This window comes from Cupressus sempervirens, chromosome 11 (assembly GCF_028749045.1).
Source record: "Cupressus sempervirens isolate cs-2001-9-10 chromosome 11, ASM2874904v1, whole genome shotgun sequence".
Taxonomy (NCBI): Eukaryota; Viridiplantae; Streptophyta; class Pinopsida; order Cupressales; family Cupressaceae; genus Cupressus; species Cupressus sempervirens.
In genome coordinates this window covers 288,521,243-288,545,938 of record NC_143128.1, presented here as the reverse complement: position 1 = coordinate 288,545,938, position 24,696 = coordinate 288,521,243, and the positions used below count along the sequence as shown (strand labels likewise).

Sequence of the window (24,696 nt, the reverse complement as noted above, 5' to 3'; positions counted from 1 at the left end):
TTTAGGGCCAGCCATCGTTACTTGTCTTAGATTCTGAGGTACTTGTGTGCCCGCGCTGCTCCGTACTCCTGCGCTATTCTGTGCTCCCGCGCTGTTCTGTACTCCCGCGCTGTTCTGTGCTCCCGCGCTGTTCTGGACAAAAGTCTTGTTCTCAACAACCGCGTTGTCTGGTGACAAGTCTTCAAGTGATGTTCTATTCTCCGCCTGTATTCGTTCGTCCGGAGTATCAGGAACGAAGAGATCCCTCCACGCTCGTGCTTCCTCGGCACTTCGAGCCGTGCGAGTTGCTTCCCTTCCGTTCGGACACTCTCCCCTCGGCGTATACAGGTTAAGAAATTCTTCCCTTGTTTCCTCCACCAAATTCAAGCGTTGTCGAGTTTCTTCCAGCAATTCCTCGGTACTCCTTAGCCTACTAGGTGAGTGCACTCCCTTCGTTTGTGCCTTTTCACCCCTTCGGCGCCCCTCGGCAATCTGCTGAAGTCTCTGTCTGCGTTCTGCTTGCTATGTTAGATTTAAAATTTCTTTTGCTGTACTTAGTTCATTCTTATCTTTCACCTTATTCCGATCTTTGTTGGGCAAATTCGACATCAATCTTCATATCATTCCCTCGTTCCAGGTTCGTCTGGCAACGACGCCAAATGTTTACCGCATAGGGTAAGAAGTTCAACACAAGTATAACACGATTCAATTCCGACAAGTACTTTATTCATGTATGCATTTGCAGATTACAATGACTACAATGATTTCCAATTCCAACGCTCCTTCCAAAGTCCATCTCGGATGTGTACATATACCTTTCCGAAGGGGTGACTCAAGCGTCACACACCCGTTCGGATACTACTCTACCCGTCGGCTACATTATATCTTTTACCGACAACAGAGACATGTCTCTACGTTTAATTAATATAGGTTATTATAAGTTAATTGTCATTAGACATTATTAACTATATATAATTGCTGATTAATCAAATGCAATAATGTTTAAACAATAACCATAAAGAATCGAGTATAGATCAAATCAATCTGACTGAAGCTATAATATTAACACTCCCTCTTAGTTAGGGAGGATAAACACATGACCATATATTACCTCAATGTAATATAGGAATATCCTTGATCGAAAGATATTCAACAATTTGATATCATTAGTATTGGTCTCCAAAATATCAATTCGCATAATATATCAAAAATATTTATAAGGTATGTGCACTTGCATTCTCATAATGCCAGTGTTACCCTGGCGCGGGGGTGCGGCGGTGCGGGGGGACGAGTTTCGGGTGTGGAAAAAAAATAGCCTCAATTTGGGGACGGCGGGGGTGCGGCAGCGGGGGAGCAGAGGGGGGGTGGGCGGGTAGGGGAGGAGGGGGAGTGGAGGGAGGGGGTTGCATAGTATATATATAATATATATGAGTGAAAATGCTAATTATGAAATGATACTTCAATATATTATATAACATTAACATACCAAATATAGTTGAATACAATGAATAGAGAAAATTGAAATGTGATTCACAAACCATAAGTTCAAACTTGAAACTTGAAATCTCATAACTATTACTAATGACCATTTAACAAATTAACTTAGTTCAAGTTGCAAGATTCAAAATTCATTCTTCAAATATGATTCTATGAATATCATATATCATAAAGATGCTCATGATGACAATGAGCCGAATAGCATGAAACAGCGAAATAATAATAATGTATCATAGCCATATCAAAGTGAGTACCCAGGAAGCACCTTGCAAGCACTTGGGAAGCACCCAAGAAGCACCCCATGAGCACCCAGGAAGCACCCTGCGAGCACTTGAGAAGCACCCAAGAAGCACCCCGCGAGCACCCAAGAAGCACCCGTGCACCCAAGCACCCAAGCACCGCATCCCCCTCGGGTGCTTGACTGGTGCGGCGGTGGAAAAACTCCCGGCGGGGGTACTCGGGTGCATGACGCACCCGCACCAGGTGCTTACGGGCACCGGGTGCGCCGAGGTTTTGACTCGGGTGCGCGCACCCGGGTTACACTGCTGATAATGCTTACTATATGAACATCCATGGTTTGTTTAAGGAAATTAATCCACCATGCAAGCAATCTTCTATTGCGATCTGCTTAGACATAAGATGTCCATCACAATACAAGGCCATGGTCTATTTAAGGAACTTAATCCACCATGCAAGATATCATCTATCACGATCTTTTTAGACATCAAAAGATGTCCATCATAATAGATGGCTATGGTTTGTTTAAGGAACTTAATCCACCATGCAAGTTTACAATCTATTATAATCTAGTTCAGACATCATAACATGTCTATCATAATAGAAGGTTAAGTTATTGAAAGTTTGTCACCTTTCAATAACTTCTACAGATACAAGTGATAATCATTTGGAAGTTGTCACTTCCTCATGATGTACACAGGGGGTAGGCCCATTAAATCATGTAGTCACACGCATGATACCAAAAGGTTAAATGAAGTCACAACTCCCTCTGGTTCTGATATGATCAAAGATCTTCAAGGATCAACTTAAACATATCCTCTATCTGCTCCTTCAGACAGATGTGGGAGGCTCCCTCTGAACATCGATCTTCTGAGCTCCTTTACCTTTGAAGAAGTGTCAGACTCCCTCTAAATCTGATATCTTGGTCAATTTGTGAGCATTCCTTTTGATCTTCACATGGTAAAATCTATTTCATAACCTTTATTTTAAGATATTAAGATTCTCCTCCTCACATGACATGTAGGGGCCCACGCCTTATGCCCTTGTGTACTAGGTGTTATCCCTTCTTTATTAACTCTCTTCCATTAATATATTCTTGTTCCAAAACTTATGTATCCACAATAATGCTACTGCGCTTTGGCAACAAAAAATTTAGGTCATGCAAAAAAAATTGGCATCATCTGGCCAAACTCATTTGAATGGTTGTAAGACTGATCATGGTTAATGAAGGAAAGAAAATATTTTCAAAATCCGGATGCCATGTTAGGGCATAATCAATTATGTCAGCTAAAACTTCCTTGCAGAGTTATCCATCTCTAGAATCTACAATGTCAAGAGAGGAGTGGCTTTCTGCATAATGAAAGCCGATAAAATGCAAATAGGTATGTTTGGCTATGGTAATGTGCGGTTGTAGTGCTCATGGGTTGGCTCTTAACCTATGTATTGAATCCGCCCTTCTCATTATATGTGCTAAACTTACGTGTATTCGGCTTGTTGTAAATAAAATGTCCTCCTTGCCATAGCGGTTCGGGCCAATGAAGGCCAAACTCAAGGTATTTTTCTGCAATCTTGCTCGGGGATCAGGGACCTCATAGTTGATTACGTTACCCTACGTGTAAGACAAGCCCTTGAGATGGAATACAATCTCCATTGAATGCACAATGCTGAGTGCCACCTTCGCTGCAATCAATGTGGTGTTATAATTTTCAGTGCTTCTTATATGTGCAATTTGGCTCTGATACCATGTTGAGTTTTTGAGGATCGCTTGCAGATGTAATAGCAATGCCTTCTTAGTATGTGTTTTTCAAATGCAGATCCAAGTGTATATAAATAGGAGTAGAAGAGTCATGTCTCATGAAGAGACATGTCTCTACGTTTAATTAATATAGTTTATTATAAGTTAATTGTCATTAGACATTATTAACAACTATATATATATATAATTGTGGGTTAATCAAATGCAATAATGTTTAAACGATGACCATAAAGGATCGAGTATAGATCAAATCAATTCGACTGAAGCTATAACATTAACAAGACCCTTTCATTTGGGTATGCTTGATTTATTATTTCATATTTCAGTTCTGTCTTGCGAGAGTATTTGGAAAGCTTCAGCTTTCAGCTAGTATGAGGATGTAGCCCCTCATGCCGACAGATAGTGGACGCAAACCCATTATCCCAGGAGACATCAATTCAGGTGTTTCATATGCGCTTACAGGTTCTTATTCTAGTATGCCAATGTGATTGTTAAACTGTATTTAAGATTGGATTTGTTAGTGCTGGTTATTGTTTTGCTATTGCATAATGCAATAACATTGTTTTAAGGAGTTGTATGTGAGTTTACTGGTTTAATGCTGTTGGTTTGTAACACATTTTATATGCTTGAATTCCTGAATATTATTTGGACAAGAACGGATTATTATCTTGTGGAGAATCTTTTGGTTTTATTATTATATCGTATTGCATCTGCCTATGTTCAAGTTTTGAATACTATATTCAAAAAGTAGTTGGGTAAATATCTGGTGGAGTTTCTACTGATTTCGTTTGAGTTTGGTAATATATCTACATATTTTAGTTTTGAATATATTGTTGATAGAGAAATCTAGTAAATATCCGGTTCAGGATATTTCAGAATGTGATCTTCAAAGAGTTTAGATCTTCCTTTATTCTTGAGCAACTAGATGGAATTGTGAAGTCTACAATTGTAGTTACAACTAAAGATTGAGATATCTACATGTACAATTGAATCAAAGGATTAAGTTTGAATTGATTAGGAGAGCTTAAATAGTATGAAGATAAAGAAACTTCATCCCATCTTGTGTGGAGGTTCACTTGATGGCAACACAAAATGTATAGCCATTTGATTTTGGGTGTTTTTCTTGTTTTGATTACTAATATTGACGCACCTTGAACTATGAAAGAGACAAAATAGAAGAATGATAATGAGTCTTGGATGTTAGTTGTGGTTGAGGAGATTGCTGCATTGAAAAAGAATGAAACTTGGCTCTTGGTTTAGTTGTTTGATTGAAGGAAGCTTATTGGGTGTAAATGGGTCTTCAAGGAGAAATTTGGTTTGCATGGGAAAATTGAGAAGTATAATATGAGAGTAGTTGTGCAAGAATATCCTAGCTTGAGGTGATAGACATTGATGAGATTTTTCTCCAATTGAAGTCAACATCTATTAGGTTCTTATTATGTGTTAAAGCATCTTTTGACCTTGAGATAATGTCAATTAATGTTAAAACAACTTTCTTACATGGTGACTTGGAGGAAGAGATTAATATAATGTCTCTTTTCTAATTTTTCCTAGAATTTTTCCCTAAAGTCACAATCGCACAAGATTAGGGGTAGATATCCATAATTTGAAATCTTGCATTTACAATCATGATGCCATATATTTCTTTAAAAATAAATGTGAACAAATTAATAGAGTACCAAATTTAACATCAATGTGATCTGATCATAGAAGTTTGGGGTGATTGGATGAGGTACCTCAAAACCTCCTACCCTAGGCCCAAGAGTGGATACATTATTCTCCCTTGGCCTTATGTGGCCTTTGCCAGACATATAAGGTGGTCTATCTAGTGTGGGGTTCTATCACTATTCTCTATCTTTGGCCTCCTACCGTTGTCTCAAGAGTGGATACACTATTCTCCCTTCGCCTTATGTGGCCCTTGCCAGGCATATAAGGTGGGCTATCTAGTTCGGGGTCCTATCACTATTCTCTATCTTTGGCCTCCTACCCTAGTCGCAAGAGTGGATACATTGTTCACCTCAAGAGTGGATACATTGTTTCCCCTTGGCCATTTTAGCCCTTGCCTTGCATATGAGGTGAGCTACCTAGTGTGGGGTCTTATTACCATTCTTCTAATCTTGATTACTTCACTTTCCCCATCAGGTTTTACTATAGCAATTTGAGAATATACATAACATCTTATGCATACTTTCTAAATTAAATTATTATATCAACATCCCTATTATTGATAAATGGAGTAAGCACAAATTCATATTAGATTACTGATATAGATGCATGCATATTATATACACACACATAAACATACATACATACATTCATACATATATCTATCAATCAATCTATCTATATTGTACTACACAATGCCCAAATATGGTCACATAATTACTTATTATGCAATTTATATGTCAAATAACACCAAGATATCGATAGACTGAATTTACTCTTGCTAATTCCTTTCTTATTTCTCCCAGCCGATCGTGCCCAGTGATATGTTTTTCCATTCATTTGAATATCTTTGCCCAGTAGGAGAGGATGTCTCCAGAGAGGTGTATTTCCAAATCGTAGCGTTTCATAAACAATAAAGTTAGATCTTGCCCCTCTACTTTGACTTAACTGCTCTTCGTTTGGATAATCATTTTTTAATATTTGTTAAGTCCTATGCATTGCTAGTAATTCCTTATTTATAATTTGATCTCAAGTTTATCAACTTTTCCAATTCAATGCTCTCTTGTTGCTTCCGTTGATTTGTTTGTTGACACGAGAATATTAGGTTTGATTAAAAGGGTGCCTTGCCGTTATTTAATAACCGGTCCTGACCTTCCCTTCTATTGCATTGTATTAAATCTGTTGCTATTTTGATTCCTCGGTGGACATGGTCATGGCATAGCTAAAGCATGACCTTATAAAAGATAAGGAGTTAGTGGTTTGTAGATTGAAGAAATCTTTGTATGGTCTCAGTAGTTACTCAAGATGTGGTATCATAGGTTTGATTCTTTTATGGCAAGACTTGGATTTGTGAGGTTTAAATGAAAGCTCTGTGTATTTGAAATAGGATAGTGATTGTTGCATTGTTGTTGGTTTCTACATTGTTGACATATTTTTTTGGGTAATAGTAAGGCTGTGATCAGGGACTTGAAATTTCAGAGTTTTTGTTGCAAAGTTTGATATGAAGGACTGTTAAGTTTATCTTTGGTACAGGGAGTAGAAGAGATAGAGAACACAAACTTGGTTATGCGCACTGTGTTACATTGTGCACAAAATACTATAGACCAATGAGTGTTCCTATTTTAGTGGAGACTAAGTAGTTCCATCTACACTGGTTGAGATGGAGGATGTCTCATTTGCTTTTGTTACTGTAGTTAGAGTCTTATGTATATGCTATGTTTTGTACTAGACTAAGAATTGCCCAAGTATTGAGAGTCTTGAGCATTTTTATAGCCAATATTGGATAGGATCATTGGGTTCCTATGAAGAGGCTTTTCAAATATTTTGGGGGTTCTTTTGAATCTTCAACTACTCTTTATGCTATAAGATAGATAATGTCTCAAGGGACTTGTCACACTCAACGGATATTTGGGGGTGTGTTTATTGTAGTTGGGCAAAAGATGTCAATAACAAGAGATCTAGTAATGGTTATGTTTTTAACTTGTTTGGTGGTGTAGTGAGTTAGATGGGCAAGTGAAAGGTTGTGGTGGTTTTGTTGACTATAGAGATAGAGTACATGGCAGATATTCATGCTTGTAAGGAGGTAATCTGGCTTCACATGTTTGTTTAGACATTGGGTTGAGTCATGGAGCAATTTAGAGTAGATATGAATCAGTCAGTCTATCAGCTTGACAAAGAACTCAACTCTATATGAATTAATGAAGCACACTGATATTTAGTATTAATTCTTTCATGAGATTGTGGAGGATGTGAGGATCATGTTTGGTAAGGTTGACACTTTGGAGAATGTTACGGATGTATTGATGAAGCTTGTGAGCTTAGAGAAGTTTATATAGTGCTCTGCCCTTAGTAGATAGTTGACAGTTCTGGTGTTCCCTTTTTCTGTTGCAAGGTATACAACAAATGAGAGAATGTTTGTAAAGTTGTGTCATGTATATTGCAATGCTAATTATTTATTTATTCTTTGTGAATCCTCATGGAAAAGGGTATCCTACTACCATTTGGTCATTTTTCCATGTTTATGTGTTTGTGTGTTGTGTGCAAGAGAATCCCTTATCATGTAAGATGTGTAGGAACATCTATGACAATGCATGAGTGTGTAATAGATGTAAGGGCATTATAGATGCACATAAGAGCATGTAAGAGGGAGGTTATGTTGTTGATTTGTTTTGTTGATCAACTTGTGGCATGTAAGCTAGATGCATAATAAGCATCTTTGATTGAATGGAGATAATGGAGTGCCCAGTTAGAGAGGTGGTAATATCACCTTATGATGGGTTATGAAGCTATTATATATGTAAGAGAATATGCTCTTTATTTCCTATTTACCATCTGATGGTTTTGTGTTTTAGCTTTGATTTCATGCTTGACATGGAGATTATGCAGTGTATTTGCATGTACTATTATGTTGCTGAAAGCTCTCAAAAGGGTTAATTTGCAACTTACTGGAAGTGCTGAAAAAAGTGCCTAATACACTGAAAATACTTAGCCTGTGTGTGCCCTTGCATGCAAATATGCTTGAACATGACTTCAGATGCCTTCTGTGATTCATTTTTTGTTGTTCTGATTTCTCAATGATTTCTTGATGTCCTCACTACTGTAAATTGCGACTGTTTAATGCAGATTGTGATTGTTTTTGTACTCTTCCCTTGATATGTTTCAGTTTTACAAACCCTTGTGACTGTATATATGTTTTACAGACTCTTGCATACTTCCCTTGATTGACACCCTATCTATTTTATATAAAACTTATGTTTTTAAGGGAACTTAAATATATTTTTTAGTTGCTCAAATTTGCCAAGTTGAAGTTTGTAGGTCTGCCAAGTGCAAGTCAAGTTTGAGTTTGTGAATTGTGACACAAAGCTTTAAACACTGAGAATAACCAGATTTGAACCCTTAATATAGGTCTGCGCATTTATTCACTTGATTATTTGTCACTGGCAACCAATACCTGCTAAACAAAATAGAACATATCTAAACAAAATGGTTATAGGTTTATTAATTCAGCGCCATATGTGACTCATATGTATTGCCTATCATATACCCATGATTTTGAGTATGCATTGCATCAGTCTTAGAAGATACTAAAGTTTGAAGAACCCATATTGGACCACTCTATAATTTGATTACTTGCTCAAAATTAAACAAGTAATTAAAGATTATCTTTCAGGCCTGTTTTCTTTAACTTCCTACTTGTACTGTTAGATATATATTTAAAAAAATGTAAGAATTGCACTAATCTGAGGCAAATCTGAAATCTTAAAGAGAATATATGTATGATATGTTAATGTTATGGTAGCTGTGTGAGAATTCATTCATACCTGTGTTGATTACTCTCAAATGTTCTTAGATGTTCTCAGAGTATATTTGCCTTGCTGGATTGTGGTTATCATACATTGGTCCATTCAGTTGTATTGATAATTCTCAGTTATCTATTATCGTGAGCTGCTTCTCATCTCTGCAGAGACTCCTTCATGTGCATGTATCTGTTTGTGTCTACTGAAGGTGAAGTATTGTCTTTCATGATCTTCATTGCCCAGATTTATGATAGCATTGTCAGGCTGTATACTATCTACACCAGCTCTCTTTGAGTGTTCTTCAGCTTAAATGTTGGTTGATTGGCCTTTACAATGGCTTAAGTGTTCTATATATCGTTTTTTATTATTTCCTGTGGTGTAACTGCCAATTATTCATGATCTAGTAACATGCATCCTTTGGTATTCCACACAAGAGTCTTCATTTGTGTAGAATATTGTTTACTTGTATTGGGAGTGAGTATTTATGGCAGATGCTTTCCATCCTTAATATAGAGAAGATGGCGATGTATAAGCTGCTGCCAGTAATTCAATTGTTGAAGATACGTAATACATCTATGTTATGTGTTTGATGCAAGATACATAACTCCTGTATATGATCGAGTGTGATCACTCAATGTGTATCAGAAGTATCTGTGAGGTCCTTGTAACATTTGATATTGTTTGGCATTGCTAAAGTGTTGAACTAAGACGAAAGCTTATTAATTGACTGTTAAAAGTTATCAATCATAAGCATGAGGATATTGTAATTGTTTTGAGTATACAATAAAGGATTGATTTTGCGGGGCTGGGTTTTCCACCCTCAAGTGGAGGGTTTTCCGTGGATATCTACTGTGTCTTCTGGACTTGTTAGTTTTGTATTTCTGATATTGTAATTCATGTATTTTGGCTCAAATTTAACATTGTACCAGAGTGGGTTTAAGTAAAGATCCATAACCAGAATTAGAATTGCAGTGTGTGATTTTTGTAAAGGTTAGAATCCTTGTTTCTTTTCTTCAAAAGATTAGTTAAGGCTCTTCAAGTCACGGGAGATCCACCATGTTTGCTAATTCAAGAAACCAGATGAGTGGCATGGAAGTGAAATGGGGAATATCTTTTGCAAAATGCAGAGTACAAAACTCTTGATTTGATAAAAAGTGTCATCCTTTTCGGAGCCCAGAAATTAGAACATGGTGATCTTCAGAACTCTTGTAAACTTTGGGTTGACAATGTATCTCAGCATGCCACTGAAACTGTGTTGGCAGAACATTTCTCTAGATTTGGGGAAATAGTATGTATAATTGTCTATTCGTCCTGCTCTATGCCTTCATAAACTTCAGGAAAGAAGAAGATGCAGTTATTGCAAAGAGAAGCCTTCAAGGGTTGGTACTCGGTGGTCTGGTTCTGAGGATTGAGTTTGCAAAGGGGGATAGTCATCCATTATCAATTCAGCACACAGATGATCTTACAAGATTTTGAGATAAAAGATGCTTTTCTGATATGGCAGGCCTCTCAGGTACCCAAGATTCAAGAATTTTGGGTCCTAATTCTGAAGCTTCTTTCTCTGAGTAACTTAAAGGGGATAAGAATGCAGAAACAAGTGAAGTACTGTGGATAGATGTTCCAGCATACATCAAAGTTGGTGAAATAAGCTTTAAGAAGAGCTTTTTCTTTTTTAGTGAGATTGAACATGTTACTACATTTCCTAATCATACTTTTGCCTTTGTGCAATTTAGAAGTGTGATTGCTGCTTGTAGAGCAAAACAAGCTCTTCAAGGGAAATTATTCAACAATCCTCAAGTAAACATCTGTTTTTCAAAAGGTGAAGTAGGTCCGGTAGAACATGGTAGGAACTCAGCAAATGGCAACCTGGCTTTCTCTCTTAAAGCAATTTCTAATTCTGGTGTTGGTTCAAAAGCTGCGGAGAATGTTTGCAAGTAAAGGTATCCGAGCATGACTTCAAGGGGATTACGCTTATCAAGCACAAGTTTTGGTCCTAATACTGATCAAATGCTCTCTAGTTCTAATACTGATCAAATGCTCTCCAGTCCTAATACTGATCAGTCTTATTAGTCATGCTAATTCAGTAAGGTCAATGTCTGCAATGTCCAAGATTGCTAGCATGTATGATGACATAAGAGCAACAAGGATATATTCAGAGATGGGAGTTGCAAAGGAAGTTCAAGATCTTTCCATCAATAGTCCTTGTGTCGAAAGGAGTTTATTTTGGCATAGCAATGGCCTGGATAAATCTCATGGTGGTGGTCCTTATAATGAGGATCTGTGGGACTCATCTAGAGATGATGTGTCAAGCCAGGATGATAAATGAGCAAGGTTTGCACTAGTGTCTGGAAGTGATTCATCCGATCTGCCATTTTCTGAGCAAGGGCAAGATATGCAGAATTTTTCCTCCCCAGGATCTGGTGCAGTGAATCCAGGGTCTGAATTGTACAAGTTTTCTAGATTTTCTATAGGCTTCGACAATGATGATGTGGCTAGCCATTGCATTAATAATTCTATTTCTGAAAATACAAGGCATCCAATCAGATCATCCCAACAGTTGGATGGGCCTTGGAGTATGCTGAATAATTTTGAATCAGGGATTGTTTTACCATTCCTCCTCTTCTAGACTCTGGTAAGTGGGATGGATCTATTTCAGAGACACATCATGAACCTTGAATGAGTGTAAGTGGCAGGGTATAATTGCTAATTGAATAACCCCAGTTTGTTGAGCCCACTGCTTTCCAGTGGAAAATTTCTTGATGTCACATTATGCAGGCTGAGTAGTTCAAAGTTGAGTGACTTCAATACACATTTATTTGAATAAATTCCAACCATCTTCACACAGACTAAATAAGCTAGTAGTATTTGGAAAGCTCAAATTACTTCAGCTCTGCATGGTGGCAGTTACATCTGTTGCTGCTTGAGTTTTACATATGATACTTTTACAAATTTAAGAGGCACTGTAGTCACATATCAGGAGATCTGACACTTTAGGTGCAAAGATCAAGAGAGATCAATTGGTCGATTGTGAGGAAGATTTGATATTTGAGAGATAAGTTTTTATATCCATGAATAATATTCATAAATTTTTATGTAGATATTAATTCATTCATTAGAATTGTGAATCTTGTATGATTCTAGCATTGATATTTTTCTTCAAGATAGATTGATTCTATGAACTATTTGTAATGTGTCTTAAATGGTTGCATGATGGATCAAGAAGCATAAGGATGATGTGAGATTGCATTCAAGGGAGGAAGAGCTTGATGTGTTGAGATTATGGTGTTGCACACATTGCATAATATTGGTATATTATATTATTTTATTTTATTATGTAATGTTGCACCTAGGAGTACCTAGATGGATGTACATGTCAAGAGTCCCATGGGATATACTTGATGAGTTGTATTGTAACATTGTGATTATATTTCATGTAATTATTTAATATTGGGGAAAAAAATTAGATGTTCAATATTAAATGTGGGGTCAGTGGGTTAGGTAGCACATGGTTTATGTAATACCACTTGTTGGTTTTGTGGGAATTGCTATTATATAAGTAGCCACAAGAGTACTTGTAGAGAAGACAAAAAAAGGAGAAAGACAAGAGTTGAGTAAGACAAGGCTTGACAGGTTAGCCAAAGGAGCATTTGTGAAGGTTGTAAGCATGACATGAGATGTGTGGATTCATGCTTGTTCACATAAATTGCTTGGTTGTGGCTATGAATTTGAAGACTTCCATAGTTGTATTGCATTGGTGTTTTTGCTGAATAATATATGGTGATGGATGTTTTTTGGAGGTTGGGTTTTTTCCCTCAATGAGGGTTTCATAGGGTATATCTTGTGTCACATTTTGTGGATATGTTGTCTATTCTCTTGCTTGTGAATTTCAATTACATATTTATTTCAGATCTATTATGGGTTATGTGGAAACTGTTATATTTTTTATTGCAAGTTTCCTTACATGATGCATCCTATGTGGAAGTCAAGTAGGATGAAGAATAAAGACACAACTTATTGTCATAGGGTTAAGTTAATGGCAAACTGTACAATATACATTTTTTAAAGAAGAAGAATCTATTCAATTTGTCTTGTGATCAGTTTTCTTCTATAAGGAAGAAATGACTTCTAGAGGAGAGTTCACTTCCAGAGAGCTTCTTTGTAATCTTTGAGGCAACAGGGATCAAGAGGGAGTTTTGCGAAGAAGTAAAGATGCTAGTTATTGCAGCCTTGCAAGGCTAGGTACTAAAGTCCGTAGATAACAAAATTGCATAGTCAACTTGTTTTTGACTTTGGTAGTTTTGCAATTTCATTCAGTATAGAGTAATTTGGGATGAGGTCAAGGAGGATAGACCTCAAAAGGTTTAGAGGTGTTTGTTGAATACAAGGTCACCGAGAGACAGGGAGACTTGGAGGTCTCCAGTACTGGTACTGGTACCAGTACGACAATTTTTTATATATTTAAAGAGTCTAATACTAAATACAAAATAGTATTACTGTAAACTAAAAGACTAAAGTAAATAATAATAGCAATGCCACATTAATATAGTCAAATATTTTAAAACTCACATAATCACACTACTATATGTCATAGTCATACTAGTTTTCCAAATATTGCATATGATCATCATCATATCAGATTGATTATCACTGAGATTATTATTGCATATTCAAATTTTAAATTCAAAAAAGTATAGTTTGATACTAAATTGCCGATATGCAAACAAAAATGAACAAACTTAGTGTAGTAAACAAAATCCAAAAATCTATCTAGTACTAATATGTTGATGGTACTATCATCTACTCAACAAGGTTGTGATCATCCATCTCAAGGCCTTCAACTATCATGCTCTCCAAAATATCATCTCTCCAACTCAGGTTCCTCTGATGGTAGTACAACTAGGGGCAAGTCATTAATTTATTAAAGAAAATATTAAAATATTTTAAATGATTTAGTCATTTAAATTGTCATTGGTCTTAATTATTGCATTAAAAAACATTAGAATGAGGACTAAAATACATAAATAAATAAATAGTATATTTTACATTTATTTTTTATTAGGAGTCTTCACTTTTTGGATTAGGAGATTGGGAGACTTTGTCATGAAGTCTCCAACTTTTTTTGAGGCCTTCGGAGACACGAAAAGTTTGCAAGACGCATCTCCGTCTTCAACACATGTCTTTTAGGGGGGAGACAGGTCTCCTTGTAACCATGGCTGAATACCTTTACTCTATGGAAAGCATTGTAGACAATCTTGGTTGAGACAATCAGGAGGTTGATGCAGGTGCTTGAAGATTCAGAGGGAGCTTGAGTGGCAAATGGGTTGTCAAGTCTTTTGGTAAAGGATCAACAAGCTCGTATAGCAATGTGACTACAAAAGCTCCTTGTTTGGTCAAACATTGGAGTCTACAATAATTTTTGTGATTATCTATCCTGCGTGAATGTATTTCTTGATGAGAAGGAGCCTCTTTTGAAAGGGAATCTCAACATCAGGTTCTCTTATTATGTGTTGTAATGCATTTTTCTTTGAGACAAAGATATTTGAGGTGAAATCCTTGTAATGTATTTTTCTTTGAGTCAAAGAAACTTGAGGTGAAAGCCCTTGTAATGCATTTGCCTCCATGAGAGAAGTTTGAGGTTTAAGCCTTTGTTAATGCATTCTTTTCTGGGAGAAAAGATTGAAGTGCAAGCCCTTGTTAATGCATTTTTCTTTGTGAGAGAAGTTTGAGCTGCAAGGCCTTGCTAATGACTACTTGGCGTAATCCCCCTTGTGGATTACGTCCTAAGATGGCCTTTTATGTTGACCATTTTTTTGAGATTCAGAATGGTATTATTATTTTCGCTGCTTATCTTTATCGGCGCTAGAGTCACGCCCTGCGGTTTTCTTTGGATTCTTTTAGAGTTGGCTCTCACCGTCTTCAAGTCCGGACTGATCACCATATGGATAGGGATGATTGGATTTGTTGATTGTGTACTTTGGCAGAGGTTGAGAGTGAGACTCACTTGATATTTTGTTGTCCTATCTACTATGAGATCAGAGGAAGATTTCATTGCCTATTTAGAGATTGTTTTTCTCTTTCAGCATTCTTCAGCTATATTGACCACCGGTGTCTTGCCTTTATCTTTGGGAGGCCACCCAACTTCATGAGCATACCCTGCAGTCATTCATACCTCAGGGCCATATCTCAGACCAGCTCATTCATGCCTTTTTCTCCCCCTTGTCTCCACCAGGGGGCTTGAAAAGGAAAAGCAATATAACTCATTCCAACTCGGTCAGACATTTTACCAGTCTTTTCAGGCAGCGACACTCGTCTAAGACTTTGGATCATCCACAATTATATCCCTCTGTGATTGATTTATTTGTACCAAGAAAGGATCCTTAGTCCTTACCTTGGTTTTTCTTTAGTTTTGTGTCTTGTTTTGTTTCTTCTCAGGCACCATTTGGTGCTCCTACTTTGGCTGGCTCTTTTGTTTGTATGCTTAGTCCCTTAAAACCTTGTGGTTTTTCGTTGGGCATTAACATTATTATCTTATCTTATCTGTGAGTGAGAAGTTGTTTGCAAGCCTTTGTTAATGCGCTCTTCTCTATAAGAGAGAAGTTTGAGGTGAAAGCCCCTGTTCCTACCTCTGGGAGTAGCCATTATGGATGTCACATGAGAGACTCCATGACTTAGCTCTTGTATTCTTTCATCCTTTGGGAGTAGCCATGCTGAATGTCATGTTTAGATGACAATATTATGTCGAGAGAATCTGTGATAAGGTTTTTTTTTTGTTACATATTAGGGTAGCCTTTTGTGTTTGTCATGTCGAGAGACACCATGACATATGAATGGTCTCTCTCTTGCTAAGAGGGAGTGTTAATGTTATGTTAGCTGCATAAGAAATCATTCATACTTGTATTGATCAGCCTCAAATGTTCTTAGAGTATATCTGCCTTGCTAGATTGTGGTTATCATATATTTTTTATTCATTTGTATTGACAATTCTCTGTTATCTATTATCACAAGCCGCTTCTCATCTCTAAAGAGATTCCATGTCTATGAATTCGTTTGTGTTTACTGAAGATGAAGTGTCATCTTTCGTGATCTTTCACCGCCAAAATTTAGGATAACATTGTCGAGCTGTATATGATCTACACCAGCTCTCTTTGCATGTTCTTTTCTTCAGCTTAAACCTGGGTTGATTGGCCTTTTCAATGACTTGAGTTAATTCCTGTATATATTGTTTTTATTATAGAGAAGACGGTGATATATGAGCTGCTGTTGGTGATTCAGGCGTTGAATATACATTTTATATCTCTGTCATGTGCTTGATACAAGATTCATAATTCTTCTGTATATGATTGTGTGTGATTATTGAATGTGCATTAAAGATTCAAAAGTATTTGTGAGATCCTCGTGGCATTTGATATTTTGTTTGTTGAGCTGAGATGGAGGCTTATTGATTGATTAGTCTGAATTAAACACCAAACACAATCAATCTCAGAAACTGCATGGATCTAAATTATTGATTGATTGTTAAAAGTTATCAATCACAAGCATGTGAATATTGTCATTGTTTTGTGTATACAATACATGATCTATTTTGTGGGGCTGGATTTTTCACCCTTGATTGGAGGGTTTTCTCAGGATATCTTTTGTCTTTTGAACTTCTCAATTTTGTGTGTCTGATATTGTATTTCATGTATTCTGGCTTAAAATTTAACACGACATCCTCATTAATACTCAATATTCTCAAAAAATAAAAGATTTTTTTTCTCTAAAATATGATATCACAATCGATGCCTTGATCCGTTGGGTTAAACTTTCAATTATAAGTAGTTACAGTAGAAATTCAAGATTCCCATATTAAAGATGTTCATAAACAAAAAATTACACAAATTGAAGATTATGTGTATGGAAGAATCCAAACATACCCATGCATATCACTTCTACATCTCTTTAAATTATGTTTGACGACAAATTAGTGCTTCTTGCCCAACAAATTTCTAACTAAACTGAAGCACTACTATTCAGCATCTAAATCCTTATGCATGGGATGATTACAAGGGCTCTACAAATCTGCTTGGGATAGATTTGAAGGAGATATCCCACCTAATGCCATAGGGCCTATTCTATATGGTTAATAAAATGACCTTGAGCATTTTATCGTCAAGCTCCCACTTGTTTCCATCATTTAGAGGTGATACGCTTTGGAAGGACTTTGAAAAGATACTGATATTAATGGGCAATGCACAAAAACCATAAAATACTCTTAAGATGAATCAACATATAAACAAATTCAAAGCATATCAATCAACACATGGCATCGTATATAATTGAAGTGAGATTCATGGACATTTGACAACATCTAGCAGGATCCTTTGCAAAATGTTTTATCAAAATGATAAACTCAGCAGGTACATTCTCATTTAATGAAAATCCTATTGGTGGGAAATAGAAATCTGCAATTATTTGAGAGGCCAATTGAGTATTTACAAATGACAGTACATTGATAATTGAAGACTTTGGGCTTCTTTGCAAATATTTGGGTATTATTGAGGTGAGTTTTAGTCCATTACAACATGCAAAATCTAAGACTCAAATTATCAGAATGAAAGATTAAATACTCAATCCTCTCTTGATATAAGGTCACTTCTCACGTTAAGATTGCGAAGTAAGACCACAAAATGACTTTAAGGTTCTTTAAATTGTGGATACTCGCTCAGTGAAATAATGTGGTTTGTTGGTAGTCACTTTTGGGACTTACACTATTTATTCAATGGGTATCAACTGCTTGCACTTCTAAAGATTTAACTTCACAATGTGCGATGAAAATTTGGTTTATTTTCCAACTTTTCCTCTTCAACTTAAACATAACTTGTACAACTACTTTTACTTTTAACAATGAATGCAAGGAATCATGAATGGACTTTGACTTTACTAGATGTAGCTTAATCATCAACTCCACCCACTTAGTGCAAGCTTAGAAAAGGATAATACTCAAATGATTTTCAAATCAATATCTACCCTCTTCAATACCATCAGTGGATGCAAACTAAAGATTGGATATCAATTGAAGTTAAGCACTTTCACTAACTCACCACACAAGGCACTTCTGCCATCAGCAAGAGGCTAGTGGCTTAGTTTGTATTCGAGTCAAGCAATTTAACATTCACAATTCTTTCATCCAATTAGACTACTACTAAACAATATGAAATAAAATCCTAAGCTAAGTGAGGATTGTGGATCACCATGCAATAATTCAAAATTGACAACAATTCACCATACAGAACACAACAATAAAAAGTAGAACAAGTTTGGCTTTATCTTAGCAACAATTCTCCGACAAGTCCCGTTTTATAAAATAAAATAAGAGGGGTGGGGTTTATATAAGAGCCCCAATTACAATGAATGACCAAGATTGATTTCAAATCCATGGCCCAAATTAATCTATTGCAAACCCTAACTAGGGCAACCAAAAGTAGCCAATATAAATGATGTTGACCCTATGGCAAGACATATTGTCAATTAGTGACAAACCACTTGAGTTATCTAGGAAGGTCGGTTAATACTACAACCGAGCTTTCCATCAGCCAACAAGTTTTAGTGTAGCCCGAGTAGATCAAGGATATCTAGTGTAAACCGAGCTCCACAATATAACCCGAGCTATTCAGTGTTATTAGTGGAAACAAAATTGTGAATTGAGTTCACAGTTCTCGTCGAGTTCCCGGTATGAATTGAGCTATCAAGTTCAAGTTAGTATGCTCCAGTATCACCCGAGTGGTAAAGTGTTACTCGAGCATCCAGTGCTACTCAAGTGCCAGAGAATCACCCGAGCTCATTGTGTTGCCCGAGCATCAATGTTTGGCCGGCTTGAAGGTATAATATGATTATTGTGAAGTTATCTCTTGTGTGAGCCGACTTGTTATGAAGTTATTGTTTGAGAGATATATAAGGAAGGAAAATTAGTTTGTCTAAGGATGTAGTATTGATATACATGAATATTTTGAAGACAAGAAGCGAATATGGAGCAGATTGAGTAAGTAGGCTACAAAGCAGTATAAAGGATAGGGCAGAGACTTATCCATCACAGCTAGGTGATCATATTATTCAAAGGATCTATTTCAGAAAACAGAGTTGCAAAGCAAAGATCAGCCTACTGATTCATTCTAACAGGTGCATCAATCAAATTCTCTAACCAGGTGGACCTAACAATCTTGTGTTGAATCACTTAACAGTATACATACGTCATTGTATTGTAAAATCTTTTTGCAAGGTGAACCTAACAGTCCTTCATACTCCTAACAGAGTAGATCACCAGAAGTGATCAATTGTAAGCCCTAATAGGCAAACTTTATTATTGCAGTAGTGAAGCATTATGGGTGTCATCCCCACCTCAATTTTGCCTTCTCCTTGGAGGGTTTCTGGGTTACCAAATATTGTGTTAAAGTGTTAATGGTGTTGTTTTCTTTATTGCTTTATGTTCATATATGAAAGTAGATTAGATAATCTAATGAAGTAAAAGCAGAAGTATTCTAAGTGTGAAAATTTTAAGTGGTTCCTGATTCACTGCCCCCCCCCCTCTTAATCACTTGTTTGTCATCACATTTCCAACAATAGAGCAGCACAAAATAAGCCAACGAGAAAATTCACAGGCTTCAAGGCCAATAACAAACAAGGAAACCACCTAGTGATCATAGTATCATACAACTCACCCAAGATGTTTACTCCTTTCTTCCTTCTACCTTTCAGAAGAATCAACGAACTTAAGTTAAATTCCACTAAGTCCCTCCATGTCAATACTAGGAAGGCCTCCTGTTAGAAATAGGGAAAATTGAGGGGGGTGAATCAGTTTTCCACAAACTTTTGCCCAATTATGGATATTATTAACAATCTTTAAACTTGCATAGATGATTGAACTAAAAAGTAAACATAAGCAAAATGCAATGCAACTCATAAGACTATTATTTGTTAAGTAGGGAAACCATGGGCAAGGGAAAACCCCGTTGGGGATGGTACGCACAAAATGATCCACTAATCAAAAGTATCTTGTGAAAGATATTGACCCTGTTAGGAGTCTATTACATCCGTATAGTGTATCTGTCTTTGTTAAAAGCCTTAATCCTGTTAGGAGTTGTTATTACAATGCAAAAGAGTGCAAGATGAGCCCACTGCTCAAACATTCATATACAACTGTACAATACTATCAATAGAGATAGATACAAAAACCTTTTACAGTGCTGATATCTTCAATATCTGATTTGGCTTTGTAGTTCCTTCTTCAAAACTGTACACGATTGCTTTGCTCTGTTTTAGCATCAAATTCGCATCTGTACCAATCACATAAAGTGTGCATGTAAACATTATATCAATATAATACAATGCCACACTTCGCTTCACAAAATGTTCTGCCTTTATACCAAATTCCTTAGTCCCATCGGCCTTGCTGCTTGATACTTTGCTAAATCTTTGAGTAATCTTTTGCGACGTGTGGGTTAATATTTGGGATGTCGTCCCAAAATTGTTAAATAATAATTTTGGTAAACCAAAACAATTCCTTAACCAAAATGCCATTATTTTGCATTTCACTCTGATCTGTCTAGTCAACCCTTACCTGGTAAATCTGCAATAACTCATGTTGTACTTGACATAATCTATAGTGCAATTACCCACGTGTTGTATACACTGCTTTACCTTCCTGCAAGTGCTCATATCCTCATGTGTCTTCTATGAAGTATGCTGAATCAAAATGTCTAACTGTTCACTGTTTCCCTTTACCATACTTGGACAATTTTCTAGATTTCTGTACTTAAAACATATTCTTATCTTTTGTCATCTCAAAATTGGCTATATGTTGCCATAAATGACAACCCTAATACATCACATTGGCCAAATTGTCAACTGCTTTATGTGTTAACTTCATGACCTCTAACTTCTCCATGCAAGCTTTATCTTAATTCCACAGCCTTATCCTCCCAATGATTGAAAATGGTTGCAAATGGTTGGTATTTGGCCAAGGAAGACTCAGCAAACAAGCTTGGGCTGCTTTGGCTCTTAGATTATTTAATATGAAATTTTGAAAAGAACACCCAATTTGAGGAAAATTTCAGGTTTGGGCGTGCAAATACCTCTGTAAAATGCATGGTTTGGACTTAGAATCAACCAGCAAACAGTCATAAACAGATTTGAGGATTTGGTGAATTTCTACAGTTTTTTCAAAATTCTCCCCTGTTTGGATGATCATCAGATTTGGGCCTGCAGACATGAATTTCATTTCTTTCTGCCTTCGAAAGCTTAGAAAGTGGTCTACAAACAACCTGTAACAATACATGGATAAAATCCCTTGCAATTAATTTTCCATGAATTTCCAAAAAAATCACACCATAAGAGGGTTTCAGAATTTTGGTCTGAAAATACCTTGCTTTTAGCCCTCTAATGACTTCCACAAACTTAAAAAATATCACCATTGAGCCTTCCTCCAATCATTGGAACTTGCCATTTTCATCCCTCCAAGGTTGGGTTCTCTTCCACTTAGCCTTCGTGCGTCAAATTTTCAGCCACTTATTTATAAATCCGTTTGATTTTCCTCTTGGTTGATGGTCTTATAAAGAGGTTTGAGATGTTGCTTTACCACCCACAAGCAATGTGGGATAAAAGATCAATGGGTTTCTAGAAACTTCCAACTTTACTTTACTAGTATTCTCCATATTTTAATTAATTAATAAAATAATGCCCAATAGAGGAACATTGATCCATGTATGGATCCTCAAAATTGACTAGGTCTACAATATAATTGATCCAAAGCCATATCCAAACTCAAATTCCACCTATATGAAGTAGAGAAAATTGATCAAGGCTTCAATGGAATTCAATTTATTTTCAATTTGTACTTGGAAAAAATGTTGATCTCGATTTGTCCCCACAAGTGAAAGTCGACCCTAGTATGGACACCCTTGACATATTGAGAAATTTTGCTTATTAGCTCTTGACGGGAAATTCGACCTTAGTCTAGAGTTTGAACAATTTTTCTACTTAGAAAAATTTCACTTTGCTCACTTCCCTTTGAGGGAAAAACATGCAAATTTGGACACCTCCAACACTTCTGTTGATGTTAGTCTTGTACCACTACATAACATATAGCAATTGAATATCTGATACGGAGTATCAAACACAATTCCTCTCTTGAAAAGTTAATACTTATGAAGACATAAGCAAAAGTCCAATGTTCCTTACACCTGCGGATACTAACTTAGTATATTGATGTGATTCGCTAATTAATCATGTAGGCGGGCTTACGTTATTCATTTGAAGATAATTTGGTGGTACTTCGCTTGCTTGACTTGTTCTTTTCTCCTTGATCACTTTCACTTTCAACTACTCCTACCACTAAATGCTTATTGCTCTACTACTACTCCCATGGATGGAGAAATTAGGAAATGGACAAAGATCTAACCAAATGAAAGCTTGCCAGTGGCGCTACCTCCATTGGTGGGATGATTCTAAGGGATACTCTTAGGATCCCTATCAAACATTCACTAACATCACCATACAATTAGCCATCTGCTTCTACTCTAACAACATGAAATAAAATCCTACTTTAATTTGAGAGATGAGAAGAACCATGCAATACACCAAAATGATCATGTATATCCACCATGCAAGCCACAACAATGAATAGAGAACACTTTTGATAGTATTTTGGCAACAATTCTCCAACATAACTCCCTTACAAATGAGAGCAAAATGGCCTTATATAGAGGCTTCAAATTACAATGAATGGCCGAGATTAAGAGGCAAAATCAAGGGCCAAGATTATATCTTACAAATCCTAATTAGGGTTACCATTATTCAACCAATTACACGAGGGCACCAACTTTGTGGGCCAATGAGAAAATTACAATAATTTGTCAACCAATGAGAACATAGGACACTTGGCATGTTTTGATTGCACGCACATGAAAGTGCCACCTCATCAACCTTATCTTATAAATTTATTCAATCCTTTGGGTAAGGTGAAGCCTTGGATGCTTGAGCTTGTCCTTAGAAACTTTCTCATCACCACTCAAACTTGCTTGTACTTGATGTCTTGACCTTGAAAGGATGAGGTTTTCATGCGCTTGGGGTGATCTTGCCTCGGCCTCGATGGCTTCCTTGGATGTGAACTTCTTTGCAACTTGAGAGCCTTGCTCTTGGCCACTACCTTGATATCGAACTTAACCTCCCTTATTATCCTTGCCTTCCTTAACCTTCCTGGTCTTCCAACCTTCCCATTTGAATCCAACCAAGCTAGCTTGCACAACTAGCCAAGCCTTGCCTAGCCTCAAATATTTTCAAATCTCTTCTACTAATCCGCCCTTTCTTGAAATTGCGGGGCTTCTTGAATCTCAATCTTCAATCAAATTTGTCCTTTACCCAATTTCATTCTTCACTAAAGCTCGCATTTCAACCTTTGCCGGCTTGCAATCAAATAGAAAGGCTAGGACTCCATGTGGAATTGCTTCTAGTTTTGCACTACCCTAAGTTGTAATTCTAGATTTTCACTTATAATTCTAGCCCAATCAAATTTGCCCTTTCCATTTACAATTTCATCAATAAAGTAATACATCCAATTCTCGAATTGCATACCTTGTGAGACGCCCATGACTCAATTGAGCAACACAATGAGGTCGCCATACTCTGATTTGAAGTCTGATCGGGTGAACCTTGATGCCTTGGTGACTCCCTTCTTGCCTTCATGTACCCAATTTTGTTTTAGGAGAGCGAAGTAGGCATTTTGATTATCTTGGTGGAACTTGGCACCCTGATCCATCGTTTGTCTCTCAACTGTATCATGTTTATAGTGCCATTGTTGGTGTCATAGACTTGCTTCAATTTCGAGAAGAAAGCGGTCTTTGACATCATGTCTTCCTTGTCTTTTTTGGTATACGTTCCTCTTGGGTTCTTGCTTGCACTAACATCTACCATCCTAAACACTTATTTCTGCCCCTTCGTTCTAAGTGATATGGACTACCCTTGTCGATCTCCAACCTTTTTTTTATCGACAGATTCTAACTTATTTCTGCTTCGCCGAGTCCTATCACTACACTTATCAATCTCCAATCTTCAACCTAGGGTGGGACTACCACTTATTTCTGCCTCTTTGTGCCTTAGGATGGACTACACTTATGACTCCTTCTCCAATACCTAGGGTGGTCTAGCTTATTTTTGCCTCTCCAAGTGACCTATCATGAAAACTACACTTATATCTCCCAACTCCAACCTATCAACGGGATGATGAAGTGGTGGATGAAAAGTACAAGCAAGAGAAGAGGAATGAAACCAAGCAAGAACAAGAGAGAGACAACCTTGCCCTTAGAGCAGCCTCCAAACACGGAATGAAGTTTGTCCTTCTACCAACAAAGAACACCTTTGGAAATTTGTCTGGCATGTGAAATTTTAGTTCTCCAAGCAAGAATGTGAAGTCATGGCAAGTGAAATAAGACCTTGGAATTCTGTCCACCTTATGCAAATACTGAAAATGCTTATTAAAACTCCTTGTCTAGGGCACCAAAATGTGTGAAAATCTGCCCTTATGTTGTCCAAATCAGACTTGATCAAATTCTGGAATTTGTCATTGAAATACTTGATCTAGGGCACAAAACAATGTCCTCAAATTTGCCTTCAATATCCTTAAAAAAAGTTTCCAATAGTAGAAGATGTCAATGAAAATTGCTAGAGTTTGGTTGTGACCCAGCTAGGGGCATGAAGTGCTGCAATAAAACTTGTCAAATCAGACCCTCAAATTTG

At 36.9% G+C, this 24,696-nt stretch overlaps 1 protein-coding gene and 1 pseudogene across 1 annotated transcript in view; both read left to right on the top strand.

Moving 5' to 3' along the window:
* Nucleotides 1-24,696, top strand: part of LOC149529237 (RNA polymerase II transcription mediator) — a 144,282-nt gene that overhangs the window by 52,126 nt on the left and 67,460 nt on the right. The window lies entirely within an intron of this gene.
* Nucleotides 9,988-11,711, top strand: LOC149529238 (uncharacterized; annotated as a pseudogene).